This window comes from Lytechinus pictus, chromosome 13, assembly GCF_037042905.1.
Source record: "Lytechinus pictus isolate F3 Inbred chromosome 13, Lp3.0, whole genome shotgun sequence".
In the NCBI taxonomy this organism is placed as follows: Eukaryota; Metazoa; Echinodermata; class Echinoidea; order Temnopleuroida; family Toxopneustidae; genus Lytechinus; species Lytechinus pictus.
This window is the reverse complement of record NC_087257.1, coordinates 27,921,258-27,937,266: the sequence shown is the minus strand read 5'-3', so window position 1 is coordinate 27,937,266 and position 16,009 is coordinate 27,921,258. Positions and strand designations below refer to the sequence as shown.

General features: G+C 37.7%; 1 pseudogene; it reads left to right on the top strand.

The window, feature by feature from the left end:
- Positions 1-5,555: 5,555 nt before the first annotated feature.
- LOC129274674 (aqualysin-1-like) lies at positions 5,556-16,009 on the top strand (annotated as a pseudogene).

Here is a 16,009-nt window from a genome sequence, read left to right as displayed (position 1 = left end):
CAGGGACATTTTAAGGACTATATTTTAGGAATCCATTAAGAGTATACATATCTCACTATAGTAATCTAATGCGAGTGCCAATCTCTTGCTGATTTTTTTAGAATAATATACATCTAAACACATGAAGCACTTTTTGTAGTCATTGTAATCAAGATTAACATACGCATCTCACTAATCAAATATTGCGAGCGCGAAGCGTGAGCTGAAAATTTAGGAAATTCAGACCTGAAGAGGGACATTTTAAGGCTTGTTTGTAGGAATTCACGAAGATCATACGTATTTCACTAACAAAAATGTGCGAGCGCGAAGCGCAAGCTTAAACTTTTGCATATATTGACCCCAAACAGGGATATAAGGACTATTTTTTTAAGGAATCCATCAAGAGTACACATATCTAAACATAGTCATCTAATGCGAGTGCCAAGCGCATGCTGTTTTTGTTAGAATTTTTGGTATTCAGATCAGAAAAAGGGACATTTTAAGGACTGATTTTAGGAATTCATGAAGAACAGGCATATCTCACCAATCCACGAATGCGAACGTAAGCACGGACAGGAAATGGTTTATATTAAGATCTTAACTGAAATGGGGCAATCACTCTAAGTAGTCATGAAAAATAGAAGCATATGTCACTACATAAACAATAATAATTCGAAGTGCGAGGAAATATATTTGGTGTATATTGACTTGAAAACGGGATGTTTTAGTACAACAGGATTATATATCTTGTTAAACAGACAATGCGAGCACCAGGAACAATGACGACATAGGCCCTGCGTAAATTATTTTTCATAAAGTTATAATTTTTTTTATATGTAATATAACATAACATAATTATAACATGATATAACATTATAATTAACAATAATTTCTTCTTTCTCCCTCTTTTTCTCCTTTTCCCTTTTTCCCCGTTTTTTTTTTGGCCAGGCGATGGGGGGGGGGGGGGGGGGGGGGCACGTGCCCCCATGCCCCCCCCCCCGTAGTTACGCCACTGATCCTCGCACACGCCAGCCAGCGCATCACTTATGAGAGAATACCCCGTACAGTATACTCTCTAGTCTTACACCCGGCTGTATACTAGGCAGCACGCCTAGGGTTTAGACCTATTTTTCTATACCATTTTGTTTGATTCATACCGGGGATTCCTATATTGATTTGTTTTTTTCATTATCAAATAAAACAAAAAAAAGAAGATACAGATGTATGTATTTTTCAACACATAACTGGTATGGATTCCACTTTTTCAAGTTTTGATGAAATTGGTAAAACGAATGGTAAGTGATGCATCAGTCAGTCAAGGCAAGCATTATTTTTCACTTGCATTCATTAATTTAGGCTAAAAGATGGATATTCAAAGTGTCATTGAGAGTAAATTATGCTGGCCTTACTTGCAATAACTTTATTTTTTAAATGCCGAAAATTTAAACCTGTTGTATGTAACATCGATTTTAACATCAGTAATCAATATGGTATCATATAAATCAATTTCGATCTGTTTACGCCACTTAGGGTATCAGATTAGGGGCTTATCCCTGTTAACGCCACTAAAGGTGGCTTTTCTCATGGGTTACGCCATTCAGGGTTGCAAATTTAGTTAATGTGGTTACGCCGTTTAGGGTGCATGTCTGAGGTTGTCGGACACGGGTGGTATAGCAGTCCATGTGGTGAGTGACCCCCCCCCCCCCCCGGGGGGGGGAATGGGAGGTTCCCTGGGGAGTGTTTCATCAACATTTTCATCCGACAAGTTGTCAGATCTGACATCTTTCTCTGATGTTGATTGGCTGAGAGGTACTGTTACTATATGGTAACTGTCGGATAAAATGGGACTTGTCGGATAAAACGTCCGACAAGTCCTTTCATGAAACGCCCCCCTGGTCCCAGGAAAAGCAATTTAGACCGTCGGTGCTCCAGTTTTCTAAAACGGTAAACATAAAAAGGGAAAGATGCAGAGGTTCTCCAATTTCCGACTTGAGGAGGAAAAATACGAAAAGGAAATTAAGAAGGGTAAGCGAATTTCTTAATTTGAAACCGAGAAAACACAAACCATAATCATACAATAGTAACAATAAAAAATGAATGATAACAAAAAAAGAAACCGCTGTTTTGGTTCCGTTTCCGATCTTGTTTATCTGTTTTTCTGTTTGAATAAGAGAAAAATTAAGCCGATCGATTTTACGTTTGTTGAGAACGAGTGACATGGCCATCATTCCCTGAGCGGTGTGAACTTGATATGGTTGCTCAATTCCTGAGCTTACAAAGTCAAAAGGTCGTAACCACATTGATTTTCTTTCCAGGATTATTCGTGGAACCTAAGGGTTCCCAAGTCTACTGACGACCAACGGGGGAGGGGGGAGTGTACCTTTTTAAAATAAATCTTTTACGAACTTTTCAACGGGCAAAATTGCTCTAAGCCAAACATGATAAAAAAAGTGAAAGTGTCTTTCACTTTACTTCATGGACCTCCCTGTATGTCCGTCCACCCATTCCTTCTGTCCACTCATTGGGCCACACATCTGAAGCTCTGGGGATCACTGACAATTGAGGCGTATCTCATAATATTTCCACTATCATATGGTCTATCAGTTTGTTCCTAGATCTCAATTTATCATCTTACTAAATGCGTCTCTTTATTCATTTCGACTGCTTTACCGATGTTGACGTCGTATAATGACAACCACGCCCTCTAAATATGAATTGGCGCCTTTGACACAGTGCTAAGTGGCGTTGTCTTTGCAGTAATAAACTTTTATTTTTGTTTGTCATGTTAAGAACTTGCGTATCTAGAATTGCTATCATATCGTAAATATAGGATAATATCAAATTAGTTTACATTCAAATTATAGACATATCATGTAAAAGACGTTTTGATTTCATATGCTCCATATTAAAACACTTTTAGGGCATGTTTAAAATGTTATGCGTGTTGTTTAAGCACTCCAACAACAAGTTGTTTAATTTTTTAAACAATTCAAATCCCTTAAGATTTAGAAATGAATCTTTACGATTAAAACTAAATCAAAAATTCGATTGGTCTCTAATTACATTTCCTCTTGGATTATTTCAAATCCTTGCAATTTAGAGTGAACCTATTGACATGATTGTAACCCCCCCCCCCACTCTCTCTCTTTCACCCTTTCCCCTTTTGTGTCCTTTTCATTATTTTTATTTTTATTTTTTGCAAGGCCTAAACTTGAAAAATTATTGGGAAGGGCGGTTGCCCCCTACCTCCCTCGTGTCGCGTCGATCTTAAATCACTCTAATTCAATCACGTAGTCGTTGTAACAATAAATGGCGTCCGGTCTTAGTCTGTACTTTTTACGGGGTTGTATCTTCTCCTATTTCATAATCATCTTCTTTTGCCATATAATTTATTTGAGATGTAAACTCTTAACATAATTCTCATCCGTGAGGATTTTTACTTTGTACACTGCAAAAAACTACGGTGTTAATTTAACACCAGTCCGGAATGTACACTGCAAAAACTCTGGTGTTGATTTAACACCAGCCCGGAATCCATGTCCACACCAGAGAAGTATTGAAACAACACCAGTTTGTAATCAAATCGATGCTGTTTTAATTCTAATCGGTGTTGTATAAATTCCTATCTGGTGTTAGGCTAATACCAAAACCGGTGTTGTTTAACACTTCTCTGGTGTGGACATATATATATATTCCGGGCTGGTGTTAAATCAACACCGGATTTTTGCAGTGTATATATGACCACACCAGAGAAGTGTTGAAACAACACCGGTTTGAAATTAAATCGATGCTGTTTCAACACTAATTGGTGTTGTATAAACACTTATCTGGAATTAGTCCAAAACCAAACCGGTGTTGTTTTAACACTTCTCTGGTGTGGTCATATAAAGATTCCGGTCTGGTGTTAAATTTACACCGCAGTTTTTGCAGTGTAATAAAGTCATTGGATTACTTTACCATTGGTGGATAATGTCGACCCTATAAAAAGGAGCCATCCACTACCTTTTTTGTAGGCCTATAATTATTTACGAGTTTTTGAGAAGCTCCCCCTTTCGTTTCAGCCCGTCGCTTATTTGTAATTGCTGTTGGCTATTATTTTGAAGGAACGTACGTTAATGCCATCTTGAAGAGCCCCTGGTTTTTCCAGTGAACTGGCCTATTGTTATCCAAGGAGGTAAACCAGTGGCGTACCTAGGATTTTCCACAGGGGGGGGGCAAAACCGTCCGCCAAAAAATTTGACAAGCAAAAAAAAAAAAAAAAAAAAAAAAAAAAAAAAAAAAAAAAAAAGTCTTCAAGCTCGTCAGGGGGGGGGGGGGGGGGGGGGCAAAAAAGGTTTTTCAAGCCCGTCAGGTGGGGCGAAGATACGTCTTTTGCATTGGTTGTGACTCGTCAGGGGGGGCAGAGTGCCCCCCCTGCCCCCCCCCCCCGTAGGTACGCTAGTGAGGTAAACTCTTGCCGACCTCCAACCAACATGACCAATCAAGACGTTGAAATTAAAGGCTGATACCCATGGGTCGACACAAGTCACGAATCTATGACCCTAAACCCAGAGCCTCTCGGCGACGCCCCTCACCTTCAGGCCATGGTCTTGATATCAGTAATCATCATCTGAACATCACCACCCATCAAGAAAATGGCCTGACTGTGGTTGATTTCATTTTGAATGACAAATTACTTAAAGGTCAAGTCCACCCCAGAAAAAAAATGTTGATTTGAATCAATAAAGAAAAAAAAATCAAAGAAGCATAACACTGGAAATTTCATCGAAATCGGATATAAAATAAGAAAGTTATTGCGTATTACTTTCGCTTATTTTTCACAAAACTGTTATATGCACAACTCAGTGATATGCAAATGAGAGAGTCGATGGTGTCCCTCATTTCTTTTGTTATTTATTGTATGAATCATGCAATATTTCAATTTTACAGATTTGACAACAATGACCAACTTGACTGAATCAAAAAATGTTAAAAGAATGGTAGTCCCAAATGTTCAGAGAGGAATAAAACTTTATTTCACATAACAATGAAGAGAAAACTCAAATATTTCATAAAATGAAATACAAAAGAAATAGTGAGTGAGTGATGTCATTAGTCCCCTCGTTTGCATATCGACCAGGGTCCCGTAACACAAAGGTTAGCGATTGATCGTACGCTTGATTTTCACGATTGATTGTACATTGTAGTCAATGGAATCAATCGTAGAAAAATGTTCTACGATCATTGCTAAGCTTTGTGTTACGGGCCCCAGGAAGTGCATACTAGCGAAATTTTAAAATGTCATAACTTTCTTATTTTACATCCGATTTTGATGAAATTTTCAGCATTATGCTAGTTGGATTTTTCTCTTTTTACTCAAATTACCTTTTTGCTGCATGGGATGGACTTTTCCTTTAACATTGTGCACTATATAAGTGTTTGAGTCGCAAAAAACAAGTCATACCCGATTCTGTGCTTGTCAAGGTATCACTGAAAACACATCACCAAGTCTTGCTGCTGCTGGAAGTTTATTACTGAAGGGTTTTCCAGAAAGAGAGAATTTTTCAAAATGATGGTCCTTCCTTACTCTTGTGATTTTGGTGTCCTTGTTGGCAACCGGCATGGCTAGGAATGCCACGTTTTACAAAGTTGCTGAACCAATCAACGACCACTACATTGTAGTGATAAAGGTGATAATATATATATATTTTTTTTTTGGGGGGGGGGAGAGATGAGATGTTTCATATTTCAAATTTATGCCCAACTTTTTCATTGGGCTATTAAATATTTTATCGCATTTCAATATGGTTTATTGTCTACATGATGTGAATAAAAGAAAGTTATTTGAATATGTATTTGAAAAGCCTTTTGGGAACTCGAACATTAGCTTTCCCAAACCATCCGAAAATGTGTATCATTCATTGGTAAACTTGCACCGTTTCACGGTTTTGTTGATGTATTGTTTGTATATACACATTCATCCGATTATTGTGATTCTTTCATTAATGTTATAATCAATATAACCTTTGTTAATATTATTGTTGTTGTAGTGATTATTATCATTACTATTATTATTATCATTATTATTATTATTATTATTATTATTATTATCATTATATTATCATCATCATCCTCCTCCTCCTCCTCCTCCTCGTCATCATCATCATCATCATCGCCATTATTTTTATTATTATTTATTATCACGACCATTATTGTTACTGTCATTATGATTCATATATTCCTTGGTGTAAACATTATTCTTTTTTCTTCTACGTAGCCGGAACATGACGTGGTCCCCCTAAAAAACCTCATCCTACAATAAAGTTCAGGAATCTTCAGAGACTCCCATATCAAGCATACCTACACAACGGCCATTAAAGGATTCTCAGCAAAACTCTCCCAAAAAGCTTTGGAAAAGGTAAAACGGGATCTTTTGCGTAAATTCCTCTTTACTATGAGACGCCGATTGTACCAATATTATATAGAACAATTATTTGTTATATAATCATTATTTATTAAATAATAACTATTATTTATATATAATTTACATTTTATTTGTAAATAATTACTATTATATAAAATAACATTTCTAATTATTTATATATAATTCCAAGTAATACTTCATTATTTATAAATAATGAAAAACAAATAATCATTATTTATAAATAATGAAAAACAAATAATCATTATTTATAAATAATGGAATGTCGAACTATTATTATTTACAAATAATGAAGTATTACTTGGAATTATATATAAATAATTAGAAATGTTATTTTATATAATAGTAATTACTTACAAATAAAATGTAAATTATATATAAATAATAGTTATTATTTAATAAATAATGATTATATAACAAATAATTGTTCTATATAATATTGGTACAATCGGCGCCTCATACTTATCGGCCTGATGGCGTAGTCATGGTAGTGGTGACTTCAAAACCGTTACGCGGTCTCTGATGTTAACTTTGAGAGCAATTTAGATCCAAGCGAATAGTATTTAGTTATCTCGATTATTATAATCTAGATATTTCACTCGTCAATAATTCAACCATGCACGATATACTTTGGTTACATCGCCACCTTATGTTCACAAATGGGTATGGGTATTTTTTCCCCTATTGACCTTCCATGTCTGTAATTAGGTAACATGTTGTCTTTTTCTTCAAACTCACTTTTTATTACATATGATTGTCTTGCCATTTTGGGCCAATATAGAATCATTCATTTTGGGACTACGGTCCACGACTGCTATCCTAAGATGGCGGTGAACTGCCTCGTTTAAACCACCAAAGTCCATGGTTAAACCGTCAAGCGACATTAGATCGTTACTAATTCTGTGAGCTGACTTGCAGGCAACGATTGCTAGGGTTTTTTAAGCTCAATACATTGCATACTAATATTGATTGATAGCGTTTTTACAGACTTCAAACCACCATCTTTGATATTTTCCTTTCGATTTTTACTTACCATATTCAGGGGCGGATCCAGCTTTCGCCAATAGGGGGGGCCGAAAAATATTTTCATCAACATTTTTCTCGATTGGCGGCTATAATCTCTTTTTTTTTTTGGGGGGGGGGGGGTTCAGGGGGTAGTCCTAACTAGAGACTGAAGTTTTAAGTATATAGTTTTTAATTGTTATAAACAAGATAAGGTATCTCATGTGGTCTTAATATATAATGCGAGCGCGAAGCACGAGCTCAAATTCTTTGATATTTTATGTCCTTAGACCTGAGGATTCTGAGGAGATTTTATAATCATGAAAAAGATAAGTATCCAACTAAACAATGCGAGCGCGAAGCGCGAGCTGAAATTTTATCATAGTAACGTGAAAAGGGACTCAATTAGGACTGTTTTTAGTGATTAATGAAGAGGATACAAGTATCACCAATTAAATAATGAGAGTGCGAAGCGCGAGCTCAAAATTTTTGATATTCCGACCTGAAAACTGGACAGTCTAAGCGCGTTTTTATTTAAATACAGAAAAAGTTGTGTGTCTCAAACAATTATATGCGAGCGCGAAGCACAAGAGCTCAATTTTATATATACTGACATGATAAAGGAGCATTTTGACAAATTTTGGTAAGAATTTCCAAAGAGGATAGGTAACTCACAAATCAAACAATGCGAGCGCGCAGCACGAGCTGAAAATTTTGATATAAACAATTTGTGTAAAACAAACAAAATAATTAAAGCTTGATGTGCGAGCTAAAATATTGTGTGCAAATAGATTTCAGATCTGGATATATAAGTGTCATTTAATCCTCTTGAATGGGATTCATTGGCACAGGCAATGCGAGCGCGAAGCGCGAGCGAATTTTTTTGTATAAAGTTCTTTTTCCAATTCTTCCCCTCACCCTTTTCTTGTTTCCTTTCGGGGTCGGGCCGGCCGTTAGAGGTTGTAAATTACACATCCTGGGTATGATACCTCTTTCCTACTTTTCTTTAGTGTTTTTCCTATAGTACACTTTTTCTGCAGGTTGTCAAAAAATAGGGGGGGGGGGCCGGGGCCGGCTCGCCCCCCTCCTGGATCCGCGCCTGATATTCAGTTACTAGCCCGTGATGAAATCAAATACATATCTCAAGATGGCAGAGTTGAAGCTGCAACGGTAGCAGAATGGGGATTGGACCGGATAGATCAACAGAATCTCCCTCTTGATGGCAAATTTAGCTTCACATGTATTAAAGTGCATAATATCTGTGAAAATGGTAACAAGATCTTTCTTACTTTGGTATATAGGACCTTACAGTTGAAAGGAGTTCATACAGGAGTTGGATCAGACTGAAAGTCTGACTTTTCAATGATTTTCAGCATTTTTATTTTCATAATTTCCAAAGGATAATCGGCTTGCTCTTATATATCTAAGCCTACATTCAGACAAATATAATATGTATAATTAGTTTGAAAATATAGGCCTAAATAAAAATAAGAATGAGACATTTGTTAAAATGTATTGGTCAGTTGTTTAAATTGCCTTTTAAAACAAAAATATATTATGCTTCACCTCACCAACATCTGAACAAATTGATCGGCCTTTCGGCTGGCACCGTGCTGCAATATGCACTTTTAGTTTGTGGCAAAAATATTTCAAACAGACATGTTAACATTTATTCTGCAGCAAGACAATTCAATTATATATCCGTTACTCCACGTCGAGTTTATATTAATAGGGATGCCCCCAACATTATATTTCCCTCTATATTGCCCTCGTCTAGACTCGGGAAATATGAAACTTCTTTCGGGGAAATATATATGGTATCTCCCTGTTTCTCCCATCTATCTTATAATATATATATCTAATATAAATATTGCCATACCTCTCACCTATACAAACATCCCCTCCCCAATATCCCTCCCATCTTTCCCTCTTCAGGAAATGGGTCTGGGGTCAATGTCTATATCATCGATACAGGAATCTATCCACAGAGCAAGTACTTTGGCGGTCGGGCAAGTATCGCCTATATGACGCTGTTGGATCGGGGACTCATGTAAGAGATATCACTTTGTAACTCCTTTTCTTTTCGAAACCACTTCGTTTGCAACTAAATATGAACTTTTCGCAGAAGACCTACAACGCATCGATTCCTTTAAAAATGCAATTGAAATCACAATGGAGAGCTGATAAACTTTTGTAGGAAGGTTGGTGGACTGGGACAGCAGATCATTTTGTTTTATGCTCTATTTTCTGTCGCAATTTGTCCTGTTTCTAGGGTTGACGCAAGGTGTATTTGTAATTCATCGTATAAAGATGAAGACTTGATTGAAAGATATGAAAAGGAGAAGAATAGGAAAAAAATACGAAGATTGTCTAAATGAGGTTTTGATATTCACTGAAGGAGCAAAATTAACGCCACCTTATTTAGGTCGCCCATCATCCCGATGGCATCCGTGTATATAGGCTGACAAATTATCCTTTTTTCTTTTTAGGTTGTGATTACGTAGCAACTTCAGGCCAGCATCCTGCAGTAGCTTCCATGTCCCTCGGAGGCTATCCATCTCCGCCTATAGACGATGCTGTTAGAGGAATGATCAGCGCTGGTATCACCACAGCGGTGGCTGCTGGAAATTCCGACACTGATGCTTCAGAGTTCTCTCCAGCCAGAGTTAAAGAGGTTAGCGAACTTCTTTTCACAGTTTTGATTATTTGATTTTGATTTGTTTTAATATTTACCAATATATTAAAACGATGAATGTTTCTTCTGTCTTAGTAAGGAAACGTCTCTGGGACGTCTCTAGACAAAGTGACAAACCCTTTGCCGGACGGTAGCGGGGATGCTGCCGCAAAGTCTCCAAGACAGTCGTATAGCGCCGTTTCGGAAACATCTTGCTACAACTATGAAAACTCTCCGAGACGTCACAGCGACTACTTGGACACTTCACAACAATATTCCAGCAACTGTCGGGCATCATGTTGGTCACCTTGAATAGTGACCTCTCTGAGATGACGTAGGGACGTCTTCTTAGTTACACCGAAACAACTTTTATGTTTTGGAAAGCTCTCCGCGACTTCATGGTTCCAGAAACGTTGTAGAGACGTATCCTTGGGGTAGATGGGGCCTTAAAATATCCCTTTGAAGGTACCAGTGTTTGCTTAACGTTGGATGTGTACAGGGAGAGTGTTCCAAAGAAAAGGTGGACAGACGACTGAATCCGAACTTTTCGCATTTACTACGGAGAACACTCTCTACAACGCACCAATTCCTTTGAAAATGGTATATCACAATGGAAAGCTGAGCGACTTTTGTCAAAAGTTGGTGGAGCGGGACAGTATTGGACTCTCTTGACTCTGGATAACGACATATTTGCAATAGACCAGTTCTTAGTTACTTCATAGACAATGTTGGTCAAATGACCTTATCAGGGGCCATGGAACCGGGGGGGGGGGGGGGCTTCAGCCCCCCACTTTTTTCCAAAACCGTGTACAAAAACGTAAAAATGACCATATGAATGTGAATTTTAGCATGGTCAGCCCCCCACTTTTGGCTCAGCCCCCCACTTTGAAAACCGTTCCTTGGCCCCTGCCTTTCATTTCTTTCATTATGATAGGCAGATTTCAAAGCAAGATATTACGTAAGCTTGCCTTACATAGCAGGATGAAGAAATTGAATAGACGAGGTGACTAGAATAGCACACCAATGAACACTTTATGAAGGTATTTGTTGCATTCCTACTTTGAATGCATGTCATAGCATGTTGTACAATGTACTTGGCAAACTGTGAAATACCAGTCGTTGGACGCATTGTTGTTTTTTTGTGGATGTAAATGAAAACCGCAATTCAAAAGAATATATGAATAATCAAGACATCAAAGTTGGTGCTTATATCATTAGATTTTCAACCACCATGTCACTTTAGTACAAGTGACCTTCTTCTAGCTGGTCATGCGTAGAATCTTTTGATCATGCGCAGCAACCGCGTAGCCAGGATTTCATTTTGGAGGGGGCGGTAAATGCACGCGAAGCGTGCCAACAGTATAGAGCGCGCGAAGCGCGCTCCCTAGGGGGTGGGTGCAGGGAGGGGGAGTTTTCCCCTCCCGCGCGAAGCGCGAAGATTTCGGTGTTTCATAAATTAAAATGAAAAGGAGCCGTCTCTCTTGTCTCTCGTACCTATTTTAACCCATAATTCAGTTGACTATATTGTGATTTTGAACCTTGTTTTCGAAAGTGACTGTGAACGCACAAAAAGGGATAAAATGGAGGAAAATAAAATATTATTAACCCTGCGTGAAGCGCGGAAGCTAAAGCGTTTTGTCAATTTTTTGGCAAAGAAAAGGGTCCCGAGAAAAGGGTATTCTCTAAGTTATATTGAATACTTCCCTCGGAAAGATCAGATTTGATTACAAACAATTTAGCGACAGTGCATATCTTAACTCGCAAAACAGAGGAGAGGAAGGATGGGAGGAAGATATTCCTCCCCGTGCAGAGCAATGAAACTCTGAAATTTCAAAGGGCGGGCGTTTCGTCAAATGCAAATATCTCTAATACCCCCATTGGCTCTAATTCAATTGTTTTTCCTCTAAGATTATTGAACTTCATTACAAAGAAAATAGTGCGCAAAAATTTGAAACTTCTGTGATTTATTGAAATCATATAAAACAGGATGATGTATAATTTCTTTGACTTATCCTGATGCGCTTCATTTTGAATGATAATGAAATTTAAGTGTCATTCAAAATTTCAAACTGAGGGCGCAAAACAGGACAGGAGATGAATGTGCAGGGAAATGACATGAAGTTTAGTAGAATTTGATTAAAAATATTGTACTTTTTTTATTTATTTAATACGACATGAATGTATACCTTCCTCTTTTTAAATTAGGAACCTGTTTGCCCCCAAATTATGGTTGTTTAGTAATAAGCTGAAAAGCGGGAGAAGTTGCCTATATGGAGGTGACGCCAGAAATTGATATAAAGATTTTACCCGCCCAGAGACGACCCGACCAGAAGTTGCGCGATCAATAAAAAAAAAAAAAGATAACTTCATATACTTCGGCCTATCCTTACTCTAATTTCATGCCCTAATGTATATATTTGAACTTTTTAACTGGCAAGAAACACATATAGCTGAGGTGGAAAAACAGGGATAGAGAAAGGGTGAGGGAAACAAAGGAGAACTGCAATATTGTCATTTAACCGCGCGCAGCGCGGAAGCAAAATTCATACATGTATATATAAATTTAGAGCAAGAGTGAAGGAGTTTCTTTTTTGAGAAAAAAAAAGAATAAAAAGAAAAACCCACAAAGCTACCTTTCTTCCCTTTCCTTCCTTCGCTTTTCCTTTTCCCCTCTCTTTTTCCCTTCTTTTTTTTTCTTTTGGGGACGTTTTTTTTTGGGGGGGCGACCGCCCCCACCGCCCCCCTGGCTACGCGCCTGATGCGCAGAAAGGAACTACGAACTGGCTTATTGTTCGTCTGGTGTAAATCTTCGGATGATCTGCTGTCCCAGTCCACCAACTTTCGACAAAAGCCTCTCAGCTCTACAATGTAATTTTAACAGAATTTTCAAAGGAATCGATGCGTTATAGAGAGTGTCTCCGTAGTAAATGCGAAAACTCCCTAATAAAGCCCGGTTGCCTCAATGACATTTAGATGGGGTCCTGCATGGGGCTCGTTTCATAAAGGACTTGCAACTGTTGTAACTTTGCCATTATGGCAACTACCATGGTTGGCTGCTGAGCCCTGTTACCATGGTAGTTGCCATATTGGCAAAGTTACAACAGTTGCAAGTCCTTTATGAAACGGGCCCCAGATTAGGATATAATTAGATATAAATAAGACTTAATTGATCGGCAGAATTGTACATCGTTGGAAGAAAGCATACGCAAATTGCATCTGTTCATAAAAGCCTCGTAACTAATGAAGTTTAGCATACAAGATGTCAGAAATGTGCTTAACATATATTTTGATATATTGTGTATGATGCCGTTTTACCCCTTTCCTACCAACACCAACCTCGTCACTCAGGCGATAACAGTCGCCGCAACTGGCATCAACGATCGTAGGGCTGTTTTCTCCAACTATGGGACTTGCATTGACCTGTTTGCACCGGGTGTTGATATCCCAAGCGCGGCATTAAGTGGTGAAGAGATTGTGCAATCTTACAGCGGAACATCAATGGCCTGTCCTCACGTAGCAGGTAATGTTCTCCCAATAACCATTACGTAGGCCTAATGGGGGCCTAATATTGTTGGTAAAAGAGTCCAATTGCACCAGATCGATGGAAAACTTTAAAAATGCAATGTTAATGTTATATACCTCCTCATAATCGTATATTATATATATTTTTGTCATTTCATTTTATCATAACCATGATAACAGAGCGTACTTGTGTTAGTCATGCAACACAAGTACGTCAATCGTCAATCCACAATTTGCCACTCTCCACCCAGGTGTTAAATGGGTACCCGGTAGGGTGCGAAAGCCTATGTAGTATGCCTAGCAATTGAGTCTTGGAACTCTTGTTGGAATGCTCCCCAGGGAGTGGAGAAGGTGCATACATTGTATGCGGGCATACAAGGATCCGATGACCGGGGTAATAATATATCTGTAAAGCGCTTAGAGACGTCGTTCCGATGTGTTAAGCGCTATATAAATGCGGAATATTATTATTATTATTAACACAGCATAACGCAATCTGCACAGTAATAACACATTAGCATGGTTGAATGGCCAATTTTCAGAGCTGTTTGCTTAGCAGCTCACATCACACCATGATCATAGTTGAATCATTATACATGTATAGTGTCATGAATACTAAAAGTCGTTTTTAGTACTTCGACGATTCTTGTTATACAGTTATAGTTGTAGGCCCTATACATCCCTTCGTACCAACCTTGCCAAGGGGCTGTGCTTATACCCCACCCCTCCTCTTTTGTAACATATACGTTTTAATAATATCCTGGATATGGTTTCGACTACACTGTAAAAACTGCGGTGTTAAAACTGACACCAGTTGGTGTTAATAGAGGACCACACCCTAAGGTGTTAAAATTACACCCTAGAGATTGAGCATAACACCAAAGAGTGTAAATGTAACAACCAAATGTGTTGTTATAACACATATAGGTGTAAAACTAACACCACCAATTTAACACCGGAGTAAAATAACTGATGTGGTCCTCTATGTACACCGGTTAACACCACAGTTTTTGCTGGGTACATTACGGTCAAGTCCAATCCAGAAAATGTTGACTTGAATCAATAAAGAAAACCAAAAGGCTGAAAATTTCATCAAAATCGGATGCCATAAGTCATGACATTTTAATGATTCGGTTATTTTTCACAAAGCAGGCATATGCACAACTCAGTGATATGCGAATGAAAGAGTCGATGATGTCAATCACTCATATTTGTTTTATTGTCTGAATTATACAATAATTTCATTTCTACAGATGTGGCAATAATATCCAGCTTGACATTTTAAACAATGGTAATTCCACATTGGTCAGGGAGGAATAAAACTTTGTTTCACACGACAATGAAGAGTTAATAAAAATGTTTCATATTTTTGATTTATAAATAAAATACAAAATGAATAGTGAGTGGGTGACGTCATCAGTCCACTCATTTGCATACCAACCAGGATGTGCATATAACTGATTAATGAAACTACGAGAAACTTAAAAATATCATAACTTTCTTATTTTGCATCCGATTTTGATGAAGTTTTTAGTGTTAAGCTTGCTTTTTTCTCTTTTTATTCGAATATTTCTCTTTTTTTGGGAGGGGGATGATCTTGTACAACCTTTAAGTACCAGCTACAAAGACTGTCTGAAAAAATCATGAATAAATCACCAATCGTTATCGTTTTGTGTCTTTTTTAATTTCGTGAAACAGGAGCTGCAGCTATTGCTCTCTCGAACTCTGAAGGTAGACTGACCCCGTCCGAAGTGAAAACCAAACTCATCGATGACTCGACAAAGGGAGTGGTAACCGATGCTCAAACCGGTTCTCCGAATCGTCTCCTTTATGTAGCTTAAAAAATGTGATAATAATATTCCCCCGCAAGCTATTCAGCGTCAAGTGGAAAAGGATTGTTCCTAATTTTATGCCGAGGTATTACGGATAGTGGATTTGAATACATGTATATATAAAAATAAATAAACACTTGCATATTCATTATTTTCATATTGAATGTGATATAATAGTAAGTGCCTTGTGCTAACATGTTTGATATTTGTTACGTTTGTTGTTGTTTTGCAGTTTTTGTAATATATTTTTCACCTCTTCGGGTACTAAAGGTTTAAAGAACCCTGGCGCTAAAAAGGGTGTCGTTCGAATCATCTAACTATCCACTATGTTTTCTATTACTTTCTATTTTTATTAACATTAGCAACGCGCAGTGTGTTGTAAAACATTATGTACATTTAAAGAGGGGTCCACACTTTACAATCATTTACCCCTCGGTGGATCCCTTCAGTTTCTCAGAACTTTATGTTTATGGATGATTATTTGCTTATTATAACTTGTTTTACTTACTGTATGGAAATAATATCATGTATTGTTCCTACCTCAATTTAAATTGTTTGTATACGTTTCATTTGCAATTG